At 50.4% G+C, this 21,146-nt stretch overlaps 1 protein-coding gene across 1 annotated transcript in view; it reads left to right on the top strand.

Annotated features, from left to right (window-relative positions):
- The window catches only part of ASIC3 (acid sensing ion channel subunit 3), a 233,865-nt gene that overhangs the window by 99,016 nt on the left and 113,703 nt on the right, over positions 1–21,146 (top strand). The window lies entirely within an intron of this gene.

The following is a 21,146-nucleotide window of genomic DNA, read 5'->3' as shown; positions in this document are numbered from 1 at the left end:
TACACCCGGCCACCGCCGTATATACCACTCCACACATCACTACTCACTTACACCCGGCCACCGCCGTATATACCACTCCGCACACCACTACTCACTTACACCCGGCCACCGCCTAATATACCACTCCACACATCACTACTCACTTATACCCGGCCACCGCCGTATATACCACTCCACACATCACTACTCACTTACACCCGGCCACCGCCGTATATACCACTCCACACATCACTACTCACTTACACCCGGCCACCTCCGTATATATCACTACTCACTTACACCCGGCCACCGCCGTATATACCACTCCACACATCACTACTCACTTACACCCGGCCACCGCCGTATATACCACTCCACACATATCTACTCACTTACACCCGGCCACCGCCGTATATACCACTCCACACATCACTACTCACTTACACCCGACCACCGCCGTATATACCACTCCACACATCACTACTCACTTACACTCGACCACCGCCGTATATACCACTCCACACATCACTACTCACTTACACCCAGCCACCCCGTATATACCACTCCACACATCACTACTCACTTACACCCGACCACCGCCGTATATACCACTCCGCACATCACTACTCACTTACACCCGACCACCGCCGTATACACCACTCCACACATCACTACTCACTTACACCCGGCCACCGCCGTATATAGCACTCCGCACATCACTACTCACTTACACCCGACCACCGCCGTATACACCACTCCGCACATCACTACTCACTTACACCCGGCCACCGCCGTATATACCAGTCCACACATCACTACTCACTTACACCCGACCACCGCCGTATATACCACTCCGCACATCACTACTCACTTACACCCGACCACCGCCGTATATACCACTCCGCACATCACTACTCACTTACACCCGGCCACCGCCGTATATACCAGTCCACACATCACTACTCACTTACACCCGACCACCGCCGTATATACCACTCCGCACATCACTACTCACTTACACCCGACCACCGCCGTATATACCACTCCGCACAGCACTACTCACTTACACCCGACCACCGCCGTATATACCACTCCACACATCACTACTCACTTACACCCGGCCACCGCAGTATACACCACTTCACACATCACTACTCACTTACACCCGGCCACCGCCGTATACACCACTCCACACATCACTACTCACTTACACACGACCACCGCCGTATATACCACTCCACACATCACTACTCACTTACACACGACCACCGCCGTATATACCACTCCACACATCACTACTCACTTACACACGACCACCGCCGTATATACCACTCCACACATCACTACTCACTTACACACGACCACCGCCGTATATACCACTCCACACATCACTACTCACTTACACCCGGCTACCGCCGTATATACCACTCCACACATCACTACTCACTTACACCCGGCCACCTCCGTATATACCACTCCACACATCACTACTCACTTACACCCGGCCACCGCCGTATATACCACTCCGCACATCACTACTCGCTTACACCCGGCCACCGCCGTATATACCACTCCACACATATCTACTCACACCCGGCCACCGCCGTATATACCACTCCACACATCACTACTCACTTACACCCGACCACCGCCGTATATACCACTCCACACATCACTACTCACTTACACCCGGCCACCGCCGTATATACCACTCCACACATCACTACTCACTTACACCCGACCACCTCCGTATATACCACTCCACACATCACTACTCACTTACACCCGGCCACCGCTGTATATACCACTCCGCACATCACTACTCACTTACACCCGGCCACCGCCGTATATACCAGTCCACACATCACTACTCACTTACACCCGACCACCGCCGTATATACCACTCCGCACATCACTACTCACTTACACCCGACCACCGCCGTATATACCACTCCACACATCACTACTCACTTACACCCGACCACCGCCGTATATACCACTCCACACATCACTACTCACTTACACCCGGCCACCGCAGTATACACCACTCCACACATCACTACTCACTTACACCCGGCCACCGCCGTATACACCACTCCACACATCACTACTCACTTACACACGACCACCGCCGTATATACCACTCCACACATCACTACTCACTTACACACGACCACCGCCGTATATACCACTCCACACATCACTACTCACTTACACACGACCACCGCCGTATATACCACTCCACACATCACTACTCACTTACACACGACCACCGCCGTTTATACCACTCCACACATCACTACTCACTTACACCCGGCTACCGCCGTATATACCACTCCACACATCACTACTCACTTACACCCGGCCACCTCCGTATATACCACTCCACACATCACTACTCACTTACACCCGGCCACCGCCGTATATACCACTCCGCACATCACTACTCACTTACACCCGGCCACCGCCGTATATACCACTCCACACATATCTACTCACTTACACCCGGCCACCGCCGTATATACCACTCCACACATCACTACTCACTTACACCCGACCACCGCCGTATATACCACTCCACACATCACTACTCACTTACACCCGGCCACCGCCGTATATACCACTCCACACATCACTACTCACTTACACCCGACCACCTCCGTATATACCACTCCACACATCACTACTCACTTACACCCGGCCACCGCCGTATATACCACTCCACACATCACTACTCACTTACACCCGGCTACCGCCGTATATACCACTCCACACATCACTACTCACTTACACCCGGCCACCTCCGTATATACCACTCCACACATCACTACTCACTTACACCCGGCCACCGCCGTATATACCACTCCGCACATCACTACTCGCTTACACCCGGCCACCGCCGTATATACCACTCCACACATATCTACTCACACCCGGCCACCGCCGTATATACCACTCCACACATCACTACTCACTTACACCCGACCACCGCCGTATATACCACTCCACACATCACTACTCACTTACACCCGGCCACCGCCGTATATACCACTCCACACATCACTACTCACTTACACCCGACCACCTCCGTATATACCACTCCACACATCACTACTCACTTACACCCGGCCACCGCTGTATATACCACTCCGCACATCACTACTCACTTACACCCGGCCACCGCCGTATATACCAGTCCACACATCACTACTCACTTACACCCGACCACCGCCGTATATACCACTCCGCACATCACTACTCACTTACACCCGACCACCGCCGTATATACCACTCCACACATCACTACTCACTTACACCCGACCACCGCCGTATATACCACTCCACACATCACTACTCACTTACACCCGGCCACCGCAGTATACACCACTCCACACATCACTACTCACTTACACCCGGCCACCGCCGTATACACCACTCCACACATCACTACTCACTTACACACGACCACCGCCGTATATACCACTCCACACATCACTACTCACTTACACACGACCACCGCCGTATATACCACTCCACACATCACTACTCACTTACACACGACCACCGCCGTATATACCACTCCACACATCACTACTCACTTACACACGACCACCGCCGTTTATACCACTCCACACATCACTACTCACTTACACCCGGCTACCGCCGTATATACCACTCCACACATCACTACTCACTTACACCCGGCCACCTCCGTATATACCACTCCACACATCACTACTCACTTACACCCGGCCACCGCCGTATATACCACTCCGCACATCACTACTCACTTACACCCGGCCACCGCCGTATATACCACTCCACACATATCTACTCACTTACACCCGGCCACCGCCGTATATACCACTCCACACATCACTACTCACTTACACCCGACCACCGCCGTATATACCACTCCACACATCACTACTCACTTACACCCGGCCACCGCCGTATATACCACTCCACACATCACTACTCACTTACACCCGACCACCTCCGTATATACCACTCCACACATCACTACTCACTTACACCCGGCCACCGCCGTATATACCACTCCACACATCACTACTCACTTACACCCGGCCACCGCCGTATATACCACTCCACACATCACTACTCACTTACACCCGGCCACCGCCGTATATACCACACCACACATCACTACTCACTTACACCCGGCCACCGCCGTATATACCACTCCACACATCACTACTCACTTACACCCGGCCACTGCCGTATATACCACTCCACACATCACTACTCACTTACACCCGGCCACCGCCGTATATACCACTCCGCACATCACTACTCACTTACACCCGGCCACCGCCGTATACACCACTCCACACATCACTACTCACTTACACCCGGCCACCGCCGTATATACCACTCCGCACATCACTACTCACTTACACCCGGCCACCACCGTATATACCACTCCACACATCACTACTCACTTACACCCGACCACCGCCGTATATACCACTCCACACATCACTACTCACTTACACCCGACCACCGCCATATATACCACTCCACACATCACTACTCACTTACACCCGGCCAACGCAGTATACACCACTCCACACATCACTACTCACTTACACCCGGCCACCGCCGTATACACCACTCCACACATCACTACTCACTTACACACGACCACCGCCGTATATACCACTCCACACATCACTACTCACTTACACCCGGCCACCGCAGTATACACCACTCCACACATCACTACTCACTTACACCCGGCCACCGCCGTATACACCACTCCACACATCACTACTCACTTACACACGACCACCGCCGTATATACCACTCCACACATCACTACTCACTTACACACGACCACCGCCGTATATACCACTCCACACATCACTACTCACTTACACCCGGCCACCGCAGTATACACCACTCCACACATCACTACTCACTTACACCCGGCCACCGCCGTATACACCACTCCACACATCACTACTCACTTACACACGACCACCGCCGTATATACCACTCCACACATCACTACTCACTTACACCCGACCACCGCCGTATATACCACTCCACACATCACTACTCACTTACACCCGGCTACCGCCGTATATACCACTCCACACATCACTACTCACTTACAGCCGGCCACCTCCGTATATACCACTCCACACATCACTACTCACTTACACCCGGCCACCGCCGTATATACCACTCCACACATATCTACTCACTTACACCCGGCCACCGCCGTATATACCACTCCACACATCACTACTCACTTACACCCGACCACCGCCGTATATACCACTCCACACATCACTACTCACTTACACCCGGCCACCGCCGTATATACCACTCCACACATCACTACTCACTTACACCCGACCACCTCCGTATATACTACTCCACACATCACTACTCACTTACACCCGGCCACCGCCGTATATACCACTCCACACATCACTACTCACTTACACCCGGCCACCGCCGTATATACCACTCCGCACATCACTACTCACTTACACCCGGCCACCGCCGTATATACCACTCCACACATCACTACTCACTTACACCCGGCCACCGCCGTATATACCACTCCACACATCACTACTCACTTACACCCGACCACCGCCGTATATACCACTCCACACATCACTACTCACTTACACCCAGCCACCCCGTATATACCACTCCACACATCACTACTCACTTACACCCGACCACCGCCGTATATACCACTCCGCACATCACTACTCACTTACACCCGACCACCGCCGTATAAACCACTCCACACATCACTACTCACTTACACCCGGCCACCGCCGTATATACCACTCCGCACATCACTACTCACTTTCACCCGGCCACCGCCGTATATACCAGTCCACACATCACTACTCACTTACACCCGACCACCGCTGTATATACCACTCCGCACATCACTACTCACTTACACCCGACCACCGCCGTATATACCACTCCACACATCACTACTCACTTACACCCGACCACCGCCGTATATACCACTCCACACATCACTACTCACTTACACCCGGCCACCGCAGTATACACCACTCCACACATCACTACTCACTTACACCCGGCCACCGCCGTATACACCACTCCACACATCACTACTCACTTACACACGACCACCGCCGTATATACCACTCCGCACATCACTACTCACTTACACCCGGCTACCGCCGTATATACCACTCCACACATCACTACTCACTTACACCCGGCCACCTCCGTATATACCACTCCACACATCACTACTCACTTACACCCGGCCACCGCCGTATATACCACTCCGCACATCACTACTCACTTACACCCGGGCACCGCCGTATATACCACTCCACACATATCTACTCACTTACACCCGGCAACCGCCGTATATACCACTCCACACATCACTACTCACTTACACCCGACCACCTCCGTATATACCACTCCACACATCACTACTCACTTACACCCGGCCACCACGTATATACCACTCCACACATCACTACTCACTTACACCCGGCCACCGCCGTATATACCACTCCACACATCACTAGTCACTTACACCCGGCCACCGCCGTATATACCACTCCACACATCACTACTCACTTACACCCGGCCACCGCCGTATATACCACTCCACACATCACTAGTCACTTACACCCGGCCACCGCCGTATATACCACTCCACACATCACTACTCACTTACACCTGGCCACCGCCGTATATACCACTCCACACATCACTACTCACTTACACCCGGCCACCGCCGTATATACCACTCCACACATCACTACTCACTTACACACGGCCACCGCCGTATATACCACTCCACACATCACTACTCACTTACACCTGGCCACCGCCGTATATACCACTCCACACATCACTACTCACTTACACCCGACCACCGCCGTATATACCACTCCACACATCACTACTTACTTACACCCGGCCACCGCTGTATATACCACTCCACACATCACTACTCACTTACACACGGCCACCGCCGTATATACCACTCCACACATCACTACTCACTTACACCTGGCCACCGCCGTATATACCACTCCACACATCACTACTCACTTACACCCGACCACCGCCGTATATACCACTCCACACATCACTACTCACTTACACACGGCCACCGCCGTATATACCACTCCACACATCACTACTCACTTACACCTGGCCACCGCCGTATATACCACTCCACACATCACTACTCACTTACACCCGACCACCGCCGTATATACCACTCCACACATCACTACTTACTTACACCCGGCCACCGCTGTATATACCACTCCACACATCACTACTCACTCACACCCGACCACCTCCGTATATACCACTCCGCACATCACTACTCACTTACACCCGGCCACCGCCGTATATACCACTCCGCACATCACTACTCACTTACACCCGGCCACCCCGTATATACCACTCCACACATCACTACTCACTTACACCTGACCACCGCCGTATATACCACTCCGCACATCACTACTCACTTACACCCGGCCACCCCGTATATACCACTCCACACATCACTACTCACTTACACCTGACCACCGCCGTATATACCACTCCGCACATCACTACTCACTTACACCCGGCCACCCCGTATATACCACTCCGCACATCACTACTCACTTACACCCGGCCACCGCCGTATATACTACTCACTTACACCCGGCCACCGCCGTATATACCACTCCACACATCACTACTCACTTACACCCGACCACCTCCGTATATACCACTCCACACATCACTACTCACTTACACCCGGCCACCGCCGTATATACCACTCCACACATCACTACTCACTTACACCCGGCCACCGCCGTATATACCACTCCACACATCACTACTCACTTACACCCGGCCACCGCCGTATATACCACTCCACACATCACTACTCACTTACACCCGGCCACTGCCGTATATACCACTCCACACATCACTACTCACTTACACCCGGCCACCGCCGTATATACCACTCCACACATCACTACTCACTTACACCCGGCCACCACCGTATATACCACTCCACACATCACTACTCACTTACACCCGGCCACCGCCGTATATACCACTCCGCACATCACTACTCACTTACACCCGGCCACCGCCGTATATACCACTCCGTACATCACTACTCACTTACACCCGGCCACCGCCGTATATACCACTCCACACATCACTACTCACTTACACCCGGCCACCGCCGTATATACCACTCCGCACATCACTACTCACTTACACCCGACCACCGCCGTATATACCACTCCACACATCACTACTCACTTACACCCGGCCACCGCTATATATATACCACTCCACACATCACTACTCACTTACACCCGGCCACCGCCGTATACACCACTCCACACATCACTACTCACTTACACCCGGCCACCGCCGTATATACCACTCTGCACATCACTACTCACTTACACCCGGCCACCGCCGTATATACCACTCCACACATCACTACTCACTTACACCCGACCACCGCCGTATATACCACTCCACACATCACTACTCACTTACACCCGACCACCGCCGTATATACCACTCCACACATCACTACTCACTTACACCCAGCCACCCCGTATATACCACTCCACACATCACTACTCACTTACACCCGACCACCGCCGTATATACCACTCCACACATCACTACTCACTTATACCCGACCACCGCCGTATATACCACTCCACACATCACTACTCACTTACACCCGGCCACCCCGTATATACCACTCCACACATCACTACTCACTTACACCCGGCCACCGCCGTATATACCACTCCACACATCACTACTCACACCCGGTCACCCCGTATATACCACTCCGCACACCCGACCACCGCCGTATACACCACTCCACACATCACTACTCACTTACACCCGGCCACCGCCGTATATACCACTCCGCACATCACTACTCACTTACACCCGACCACCGCCGTATATACCACTCCGCACATATCTACTCACTTACACCCGGCCACCGCCGTATATACCACTCCGCACATCACTACCCACTTACACCCGACCACCGCCGTATATACCACTCCGCACATCACTACTCACTTACACCCGACCACCGCCGTATATACCACTCCGCACATCACTACTCACTTACACCCGACCACCGCCGTATATACCACTCCGCACATCACTACTCACTTACACCCGACCACCGCCATATACACCACTCCACACATCACTACTCACTTACACCCGGCCACCGCCGTATATACCACTCCGCACATCACTACTCACTTACACCCGGCCACCCCGTATATACCACTCCACACATCACTACTCACTTACACACGACCACCGCCGTATATACTACTCACTTACACCCGGCCACCGCCGTATATACCACTCCACACATCACTACTCACTTACACCCGACCACCTCCGTATATACCACTCCACACATCACTACTCACTTACACCCGGCCACCGCCGTATATACCACTCCACACATCACTACTCACTTACACCCGGCCACCACCGTATATACCACTCCACACATCACTACTCACTTACACCCGGCCACCGCCGTATATACCACTCCACACATCACTACTCACTTACACCCGGCCACTGCCGTATATACCACTCCACACATCACTACTCACTTACACCCGGCCACCGCCGTATATACCACTCCACACATCACTACTCACTTACACCCGGCCACCACCGTATATACCACTCCACACATCACTACTCACTTACACCCGGCCACCGCCGTATATACCACTCCGCACATCACTACTCACTTACACCCGGCCACCGCCGTATATACCACTCCGTACATCACTACTCACTTACACCCGGCCACCGCTGTATATACCACTCCACACATCACTACTCACTTACACCCGACCACCACCGTTATATACCACCCCACACATCACTACTCACTTACACCCGGCCACCGCCGTATATACCACTCCGCACATCACTACTCACTTACACCCGACCACCGCCGTATATACCACTCCACACATCACTACTCACTTACACCCGGCCACCGCCGTATATACCACTCCACACATCACTACTCACTTACACCCGGCCACCGCCGTATACACCACTCCACACATCACTACTCACTTACACCCGGCCACCGCCGTATATACCACTCCGCACATCACTACTCACTTACACCCGGCCACCGCCGTATATACCACTCCACACATCACTACTCACTTACACCCGACCACCGCCGTATATACCACTCCACACATCACTACTCACTTACACCCGACCACCGCCGTATATACCACTCCACACATCACTACTCACTTACACCCAGCCACCCCGTATATACCACTCCACACATCACTACTCACTTACACCCGACCACCGCCGTATATACCACTCCGCACATCACTACTCACTTACACCCGACCACCGCCGTATATACCACTCCACACATCACTACTCACTTACACCCGACCACCGCCGTATATACCACTCCACACATCACTACTCACTTACACCCGGCCACCGCAGTATACACCACTCCACACATCACTACTCACTTACACCCGGCCACCGCCATATACACCACTCCACACATCACTACTCACTTACACACGACCACCGCCGTATATACCACTCCACACATCACTACTCACTTACACACGACCACCGCCGTATATACCACTCCGCACATCACTACTCACTTACACCCGGCTACCGCCGTATATACCACTCCACACATCACTACTCACTTACACCCGGCTACCGCCGTATATACCACTCCACACATCACTACTCACTTACACCCGGCCACCTCCGTATATACCACTCCACACATCACTACTCACTTACACCCGGCCACCGCCGTATATACCACTCCGCACATCACTACTCACTTACACCCGGCCACCGCCGTATATACCACTCCACACATATCTACTCACTTACACCCGGCCACCGCCGTATATACCACTCCACACATCACTACTCACTTACACCCGACCACCTCCGTATATACCACTCCACACATCACTACTCACTTACACCCGGCCACCACGTATATACCACTCCACACATCACTACTCACTTACACCCGGCCACCGCCGTATATACCACTCCACACATCACTAGTCACTTACACCCGGCCACCCCGTATATACCACTCCACACATCACTACTCACTTACACCTGACCACCGCCGTATATACCACTCCGCACATCACTACTCACTTACACCCGGCCACCCCGTATATACCACTCCACACATCACTACTCACTTACACCCGGCCACCGCCGTATATACTACTCACTTACACCAGGCCACCGCCGTATATACCACTCCACACATCACTACTCACTTACACCCGACCACCGCCGTGTATACCACTCCGCACATCACTACTCACTTACACCCGGCCACCGCCGTATATACCACTCCACACATCACTACTCACTTACACCCGGCCACCGCCGTATATACTACTCACTTACACCTGACCACCGCCGTATATACCACTCCGCACATCACTACTCACTTACACCCGGCCACCCCGTATATACCACTCCACACATCACTACTCACTTACACCCGGCCACCGCCGTATATACTACTCACTTACACCAGGCCACCGCCGTATATACCACTCCACACATCACTACTCACTTACACCCGACCACCGCCGTGTATACCACTCCGCACATCACTACTCACTTACACCCGGCCAACGCCGTATATACCACTCCACACATCACTACTCACTTACACCCGGCCACCGCCGTATATACCACTCCACACATCACTACTCACTTACACCCGACCACCGCCGTATATACCACTCCGCACATCACTACTCACTTACACCCGGCCACCCCGTATATACCACTCCACACATCACTACTCACTTACACCCGGCCACCGCCGTATATACTACTCACTTACACCCGGCCACCGCCGTATATACCACTCCACACATCACTACTCACTTACACCCGACCACCGCCGTATATACCACTCCACACATCACTACTCACTTACACCCGGCCACCGCCGTATATACCACTCCACACATCACTACTCACTTACACCCGACCACCGCTGTATATACCACTCCACACATCACTACTCACTTACACCCAGCCACCGCCGTATACACCACTCCACACATTACTACTCACTTACACCCGACCACCGCCGTATATACCACTCCGCACATCACTACTCACTTACACCCGGCCACCGCCGTATATACCACTCCACACATCACTACTCACTTACACCCGGCCACCGACGTATATACCACTCCGCACATCACTACTCACTTACACCCGACCACCGCCGTATATACCACTCCACACATCACTACTCACTTACACCCGGCCACCGCCGTATATACCACTCCACACATCACTACTCACTTACACCCGGCCACCGCCGTATATACCACTCCACACATCACTACTCACTTACACCCGGCCACCTCCGTATATACCACTCCACACATCACTACTCACTTACACCCGACCACCTCCGTATATACCACTCCGTACATCACTACTCACTTACACCCGGCCACTGGTATTTCATTTGTAATTAATCCATTAACTGGATTAATTTAAACAATTGTAGAAATATGTAGAAAAAAAATGCACATTTATCTAGAAGTGTATATGTTTCTATTGTTTGTACAATCTCAAATACATACTTGGCATGAGCACATGGCGTTGTGTACTGATTATCGCTCATTGCAATAAAAGTTGCAGCTGACATTGAAGAAGTCACAGTTTACATCTGGTGTAACAATACTGGTGATATTACCTGATGTCCAATGGCCAAGCAGATATACCAGGGAATAGCCAAACATTAGCCGGTGCAGTACACAAGTGGGTAGTCAGACGTAAGTCGGTTCGGTACACAGGAGGGTAGTCAGACGTAAGTCGGTTCGGTACACAGGAGGGTAGTCAGACGTAAGTCGGTTCGGTACACAGGAGGGTAGTCAGACGTAAGTCGGTTCGGTACACAGGAGGGTAGTCAGACGTAAGTCGGTTCGGTACAGAGGAGGGTAGTCAGACGTAAGCCGGTACGGTACAAAGGAGGGTAGTCAGACGTAAGCCGGTTCGGTACACAGGAGGGTAGTCAGATGTAAGCCGGTTCGGTACACAGGAGGGTAGTCAGACGTAAGTCCGTTCGGAACACAGGAGGGTAGTCAGACGTAAGCCGGTTCGGTACACAGGAGGGTAGTCAGACGTAAGCCGGTTCGGTACACAGGAGGGTAGTCAGACGTAAGTCGGTTCGGTACACAGGAGGGTAGTCAGATGTAAGCCGGTTCGGTTTCAGAGGAGGGTAGTCAGATGTAGGCCGGTTCGGTACACAGGAGGGTAGTCAGACGTAAGCCGGTTCGGTACACAGGAGGGTAGTCAGGTGTAAGTCGGTTTGGTACACAGGAGGGTACTCCGACGTAAGTCGGTTCGGTACACAGGAGGGTAGTCAGATGTAATCCGGTTCGGTTTCAGAGGAGGGTAGTCAGATGTAGGCCGGTTCGGTACACAGGAGGGTAGTCAGACGTAAGCCGGTTCGGTACACAGGAGGGTAGTCAGATGTAAGTCGGTTCGGTACACAGGAGGGTAGTCAGACGTAAGTCGGTTCGGTACACAGGAGGGTAGTCAGGTGTAAGTCCGTTCGGAACACAGGAGGGTAGTCAGACGTAAGTCGGTTTGGTATACAGGAGGATAGTCAGATGTAAGTCTGTTTGGTACACAGGAGGGTAGTCAGATGTAAGTTGGTTCGGAACACAGGTGGGTAGTCAGACGTAAGTCGGTTCTTTACACAGGAGGGTAGTCAGACGTAAGTCCTTTCGGAACACAGGTGGGTAGTCAGACGTAGAGATGTTTGGTAGATGGCAGGAGCTGAGCAAGCAGAATACTCAGGGATTAGATCCAGGAAGTGCCTTTTATAGGCTTAAACAGGAAACAGGATACAAGATGGCTTCTCTTTGATTCCAAACTGACCATCTTGGAAACAAGCAAAACTAAGGGCAAACTTGCAAATACAGAGACTCCTAGTGGTTGGAGGAGCACAGAGTCAGGGATATTCCTTACAGCAGGCATGTCCAAACTGTGGCCCTCCAGCTGTTGTGATACTGCACATCCCAGCATGCCTTGCAATAGTTCCAGCATTCCCTAACAGCAAAACTGTGGCAAGGCATGATGGGACGTGTAGTTTCACAACAGCTGGAGGGCTATAGTTTGCCTGCCTTACAGTATTCCCCCCTTTCAATAACGTCCTCTGAACGGTGCTTTGCAGGGTTTCTCCAGATATCTCTGATAAAATTCACGCAGCAATGGATGTTCCCTTCTGGTTCCCATGAATTTTCCTCTGGTCCATATCCCTGCCACTGTATCAGATATTGAAGTTTATTTCTAAATATACGAATCTAGAATTTCTCTACTAGAAATTCTTCATGGTCACCAATTTGAATAGGACCTGGGGGAGGCAAAGTGCGACCAGGAAAAGGATTTGCAACTACTGGCTTTAGTGATGAAACATGAACCTTCATAGATCCTGGGAGTTCAAGTTGAAAGGCAGATGAACCAACTTGCCTCAATCTTAAAGGGACCTATATGTTTTGGTCCTAGCTTGGGAGTGGCTACACTTACTTTTACGTTTCGTGTAGAAAGCCAGACATCATCACCAATGTTTAAAACTGGTGATATAGAAATACAGAAAAAACAATCTGGTGCGATAATCACGTACAGTTGCTGCTCTAATCAGTATATATATATGTATATGTACTGACATATGTGAATGTATACTGGCTGCTCCCAGAGGCAATTCTGGAAATTGCCGATAAGATTTTATTATTTATATAACTAAGTACGAGAGAGCGCCACACATCTGAAAAAATGATTCAAATCTTTTAGCTTAAAATAATTTAAAACATTAGACAATAAACATGTATAATTAATATGCCCAATATATATAAATCTAAAAAAAGATGTAAATAGGCAAAATCTCCTATCAATTTACAGAGGCATAATATACAATGGTTGTACCCAGCTCTAGATCGATTAGATACCCGAAAGTGATATTATGAGAACCAGGACCATTAGGGTTACCTTGTATAAAGCCAATGAAAGAAATCCCTGTGTACACCAGGGTATGAGGAGTTAAGCCGATGAAAGGGATTATAGTCCTTTAGAATAGGAATATCAGGATCCACTGTTATTGGTTAGTGGTTAAGTTCTCAGTCACCCAAGAGAATGTTGCACTTTGTGCTTATAGGCAGCACCTCCTTAGCAATGTATTAGCACAATCCCTGCAGTAGCCTAGGAGGATGTTATTGTGTGTGGGCTCGCTTCAACCCGCTCGGCACCAGCTGTATTCAGCGAGCCTTTGCTGTTAGTACGGCGGGGAGCGAGCCTCACTGACCTGTGATTGGTGAACAGGTTCTCCGTGTCCAGCTTCCAGAATCAGCAGGTGCTTGTAAGTTCAGCGATGTGCGGCTGTGTGCAGGAGGCAGTAGACACTTGCATGCAGTCTCTAAGGGTGATGGATGATTTCAACGGGTAGGAGCAAGGGTTGTAGGTGCCCAAATTAGACCCTTGACGCTTTTCTTCGCTGGAAATAGACAGCACTACAATGTCTGTCTGCGATACACTTATAACTGTCCTGAGCATGTTAATGTTTCTCTTAGTAGTTCAAGTTTTTGTGTGCAATTACTGTAAATAAATGATGTACTCATATGCACACAAACACAGGTACAGAGCAAAATACACACTTTTAATAACTTTAATATTAATTAAAGTACACAAAATGATACTCTTAATAAAGATCTACACACAAATATTATTCAAATTAAATAAACTTCCGTGCACCTCTCTGGTGCAATGCACACCTTCCTTCAGCTGCATCACACTGACTCACTGAAGTCTGGGCATGCTCACTGCAGAGGATTTGCTTCTGGGCTGCACAGACAGCAGCCCATAGAAGCACTGTAGCTCTGGAGATTTGCACAGAATGGCTTCCTGTTGGAAGCTATTGCTGTCATCACTCCATGTACTGGCAGCCCAAGAGGGGGAGGAGTTTCCAGCTCTGTGGCTCTGTGTATGATGAGCAGTAGCCGCTTCCAATAGTAGGAATCTACTACATACTGAACTCCTCCCCACAGGGTTGGGCTGTTGCTGTGTCTGTCCTGCAGCTTCATGGAGCCTGGTGAGAGGTTACCAGCATGTCAGAGACACAGCCAGCAAGCACCAGAGCTCCGGAGCTCCGGAGGTGGGGGGGGGGGGGGGGGTGCTGTCTGTCTGTGTCTCTGGTGTTGGGATTTTGACTGGAGCGGCTGCAGCCCTATAGCATGAGCCTCCTCTGACCATAGGTATTGTTCCAATGTCTGGTTGGTGCGCTCTGTCTGACCATTAGATTGAGATAATTTAATGTTAATATTAAGAGAACTACAAATCTTCTTCCAGAAACGTGAAGTAAATTGGACTCCTCGTTCAGAAATGACATCATCAGGAGGAAAGACTTCCTTAATTAGTGACTCTGCTGTTTCTCTTGCAGAAGGAAGTCCAGTACAGGGCACAATGTGCGCCATCTTTGTCAGTGGATCTACCACCACCAGAATGGTTGTCATACCTTTGGATGATGGTAAATCCACAATAAAATCCATGGAGATTTATCCCCATGGACGGAAAGGGACTGGTAATGGTTGTAAAAGTCCAAGTGGGGGTGTGCGAGGAGTCTTAAACCTGGCACAAGTACTGCAGGATGATACAAATCTTTTAACTTCCTCCTTGAATTTCGGTCACCAAAAGTAACGGGATAATGATTCATGAGGCTTACATACACCCTTGTGGCCGGCAAGTCTAGAGTCATGAACAAATTGCAGTACCTTTAATCGTGCTGCTGGTGGTACATACAAGCGATGTTTATACTTCCATGTTCCATCTTGATAGGTTCAATGTAAATCTGAAGGAGGGTTTATAAGAATTGGATCTGTTCTGTAACCGTCTTTGATGTCAAATAAGAGCTCACGTTTTCCAACAGCCTCCAGACATTGAGTGATTTAGAGAGGATTGTTTTCTTCTGCTTCACACTGGGGTGAGTCTTCCATATATGCTCTGGATAGGGCATCAGATTCCCCATTCCGGGATTCGGGAAATGCCATTCTTAAACCTTGAGGTGAGATAATACAGCCCAAGAACTGAATCTGCGTTTGATGGAATTCACATTTGATGTACAAACTGTGTTTGTGAAGACGTTCAAGTACAGAAAGAACCTGTTGTTGATGTTCCTTTTGGGAATTTGAAAAAAATTGTATATCATTGAGATAGATGACAACAAAATCGATCAATTAAATCCTTGAAAATGTCATGAAGGGCTGGAATGTTGCTGGGGCATTGCACAATCCAAAAGAAATATCCAAATATTCAAAGTGGATATTTGCATTGAAAAGCAGTCTTCCATTCATCACCTATTCGTATGCGTATTAAATTGTATGCTCCTCATAGATCTAATTTGGTGAAAATCCTTGCCGAACGAAATCTCTCCAATAATTCTGAAATAAGTGGAAGTGGGTAACGGTTCTTGACTGTAACTTTATTCAATGCTCTATAATCAATGTATGGTCGTAATGAACCATCCTTCTTCTTTACAAAGAATATAGGTGCACCTGCTGGAGATGTGGATGGACGAATAAAACCTTTTCCCAAACTTTCATCCACATAATCCTTGAGGGCCTTTAACTCAGGTTCGGCTAATGGGTAAATGCATCCAAAGAGTATGGCAGCCCCAGGTACCAAATCCACCGGACAATCATAGGATCTGTGAGGTGGTAATTTGTCAGAATTCTTATTACAGATGTCAGAAAAGTCTCTATGTTGTGTAGTTAATTGTTCCAATACAGGAGGAGTGGAATTATTTAATTTGCTCACTTTCAGAGAGGATTCAGATTTAGACACAGGAACAGGAGTTTCTGATGAAAATAAAAGAGTCTTTGATTCCCAGTTAATTGATGGATTATTTGCAGTCAACCAAGGAATTCCCCAAATAATAGGAAACTGAGGAGAAGAGGTCAATAAGAAGGTCAGAGTCTCATGGTGATTCGGCTCAATTACAAGATCCAGGGGTTCTGTTTCATGAGTAACTGGACCAGAGTCCAAAGGGGAGCCATCCACGGGTATCTCTCTCTCTAGATGTCCTAGATGTAATGTTATTTCTCTTAGCAAACATGATGTCCATAAATTTGGCATTCGCGCCAGAGTCCACCATTGCAGAAGTGGAAATCCATTGTGCATCGATCTGGAATCAAATTTGAATTGAGAAGTGTGATTCACTGCCCCCCTTAGTCTTCTCAGTGGATGCTAAGGTAGAAAGATGAGGAGTAATCGCATTCAAAGGCTGAGGCATATCGGAATCCACAGACTCCTGATCTGCAGAATCTGCTTCTGCTAAGGTGGCTACTGTCCTTTGAGGTTTTGTGGAACAATTCGAAACATAATGTCCAGACTCGCCACATTAAAGACACAAGTTCTCCTGACGTCGTTGCTCACTTCTCTTATTGGGACTACATTTGTGAAGTGTGTCTAAATGCATGGGGGCATAATCCAATTCTTTAGAGGATTTAGTCTCAGAATTACCATAATTATTTAAAGTTGTGTTTTCCCGATAACTGGGGTAGGTTGAAGTACTTCTTTCTTGTCATCTCTCAGTCAATCAAGCATCAATATGAATGCAGTGGTTGATTACAAGTACCAGATTAGTGGACACATCTGCTCGAGCTACAGTAATTCATCCTTGATGGTCTCCGACAGTCCCTTGCGGTTGACTGACAACTGTGCCTCTGAATTCCATGAAGTATCAAGGACCCATCTTTGGAAATCTGCAGTATATTCTACTGTCAGTAGGGGAGGGACACACTGGATGTTTTCCACAGGTTGGTTGCATGATGCCAGAAGTCCCACTACCATATAAGGTAATACATGGCTCAGCCTGGTGCCATGCCTCTAGGGCTAGTGGCATTAGCAGGGTGAATGTTAATGACCTCTTAATTAGACCTGCTGAGTTGAAGGGGGCTTTAGATCATATACCTGGAGAGGCTGAGAGGTAGGCAGAGGGCCAGGAACAGAACCATGGGGAACCCAATGGAGAAAGAAGGAGATACTAAAGGAGTGACCTGAGAGGTAAGAGGCACTACAGGAGAGCAATGAGGACATGGGCACCAGTGGTGATGAGGACATGGGCACTAGGAGAGCCATGAGGACTGGGCATCAGTGGTGAGGAGGACATGGGAAGCAGGAGAGCCATGAGGACTGGGCACCAGTGGTGATGAGGACTTGGCACAAGGAGAGCAATGAGGACTGGGCACCAGGAGAGTGATGATGACTGGGCACCAGGAGAGTGATGAGGAATGGGCACCAGGAGAGTGATGAGGAATGGGCACCAGGAGAGTGATGAGGAATGGGCACCAGGAGAGTGATGAGGAATGGGCATCACCAGGAGAGTGAGGAGGACATGGGCACCAGGAGAGTGAGGAGGACATGGGCACCAGGAGAGCAATGAGGAATGGGCATCAGGAGAGTGATGAGGACATGGGGACCAGGAGAGCCATGAGGACTGGGCACCAGTGGTGAGGAGGACATGGGAAGCAGGAGAGCAATGAGGAATGGGCATCAGGAGAGTAATGAGGAAATGAGCACCAGGAGAGTGATGAGGAATGGGCACCATGAGAGTGATGAGGACATGGGCACCAGGAGAGCGATGAGGAATGGGCACCAGGAGAGCGATGTGGAATGGGCACCAGGAGAGCCACATGGACTGGGCACCAGGAGAGTGATGAGGAATGGGCATCAGGAGAGTAATGAGGAATGGGTATCAGGAGAGTGATGAGAACATGGGCACCAGGAGAGTGATGAGAACATGGGGACCAGGAGAGTGATGAGGAATGGGCATCAGGAGAGCCATGAGGAATGGGCATCAGGAAAGCCATGATGACTGGGCACCAGGAGAGTGATGAGGAATGGGCACCAGGAGAGTGATGAGGAATGGGCATCAGGAGAGTGATGAGGACATGGGCACCAGGAGAGCGATGAGGAATGGGCACCAGGAGAGCAATGTGGAATGGGCACCAGGAGAGCCACATGGACTGGGCACCAGGAGAGTGATGAGGAATGGGCATCAGGAGAGTAATGAGGAATGGGTATCAGGAGAGTGATGAGAACATGGGCACCAGGAGAGTGATGAGAACATGGGGACCAGGAGAGTGATGAGGAATGGGCATCAGGAGAGCCATGAGGAATGGGCATCAGGAGAGCGATGAGGACATGGGCACCAGGAGAGCCATGAGGACTGGGCACCAGTGGTGAGGAGGACATGGGAAGCAGGAGAGCAATGAGGAATGGGCATCAGGAGAGTAATGAGGAAATGAGCACCAGGAGAGTAATGAGGAATGGGCACCATAAGAGTGATGAGGACATGGGCACCAGGAGAGCGATGAGGAATGGGCACCAGGAGAGCGATGTGGAATGGGCACCAGGAGAGCCACATGGACTGGGCACCAGGAGAGTGATGAGAACATGGGCACCAGGAGAGTGATGAGGAATGGGCATCAGGAGAGTAATGAGGAATGGGCATCAGGAGAGTGATGAGAACATGGGCACCAGGAGAGTGATGAGAACATGGGGACCAGGAGAGCGATGAGGAATGGGCATCAGGAGAGCCATGAGGAATGGGCATCAGGAAAGCCATGAGGAATGGGCATCAGGAGAGTGATATGGACATGGGCACCAGGAGAGTGATGAGGACATGGGCACCAGGAGAGTGATGAGGACATGGGCACCAGGAGAGTGATGAGGAATGGGCACCAGGAGAGATGAGAACATGGGCACCAGTAGACTGATGAGGACATGGGCACCTGGAGATCCATGAGGACTGGGCACCAGTGGCAGATCACTGCTCACCATAGTGGGGACAGCTTTGATAAATTAGGAGGGTCAGTGAGCCGGTGGGAGGACAGAGAAGTAGATCAGATGGTAGAAGACAAGTTAGCAAATAATTGTTTTTTCTTAGCGATTCCTGTAAGCATGGAACAGTCAGATTATTGCTCTGTGAATATCATATGCAGGTTATGCAGTTG

Source organism: Crinia signifera, chromosome 5, assembly GCF_055691185.1.
Source record: "Crinia signifera chromosome 5, ASM5569118v1, whole genome shotgun sequence".
NCBI lineage: Eukaryota > Metazoa > Chordata > Amphibia > Anura > Myobatrachidae > Crinia > Crinia signifera.
Note: the sequence above shows the minus strand (reverse complement) of the source record. Positions and strands in the feature narration are given on the sequence as shown.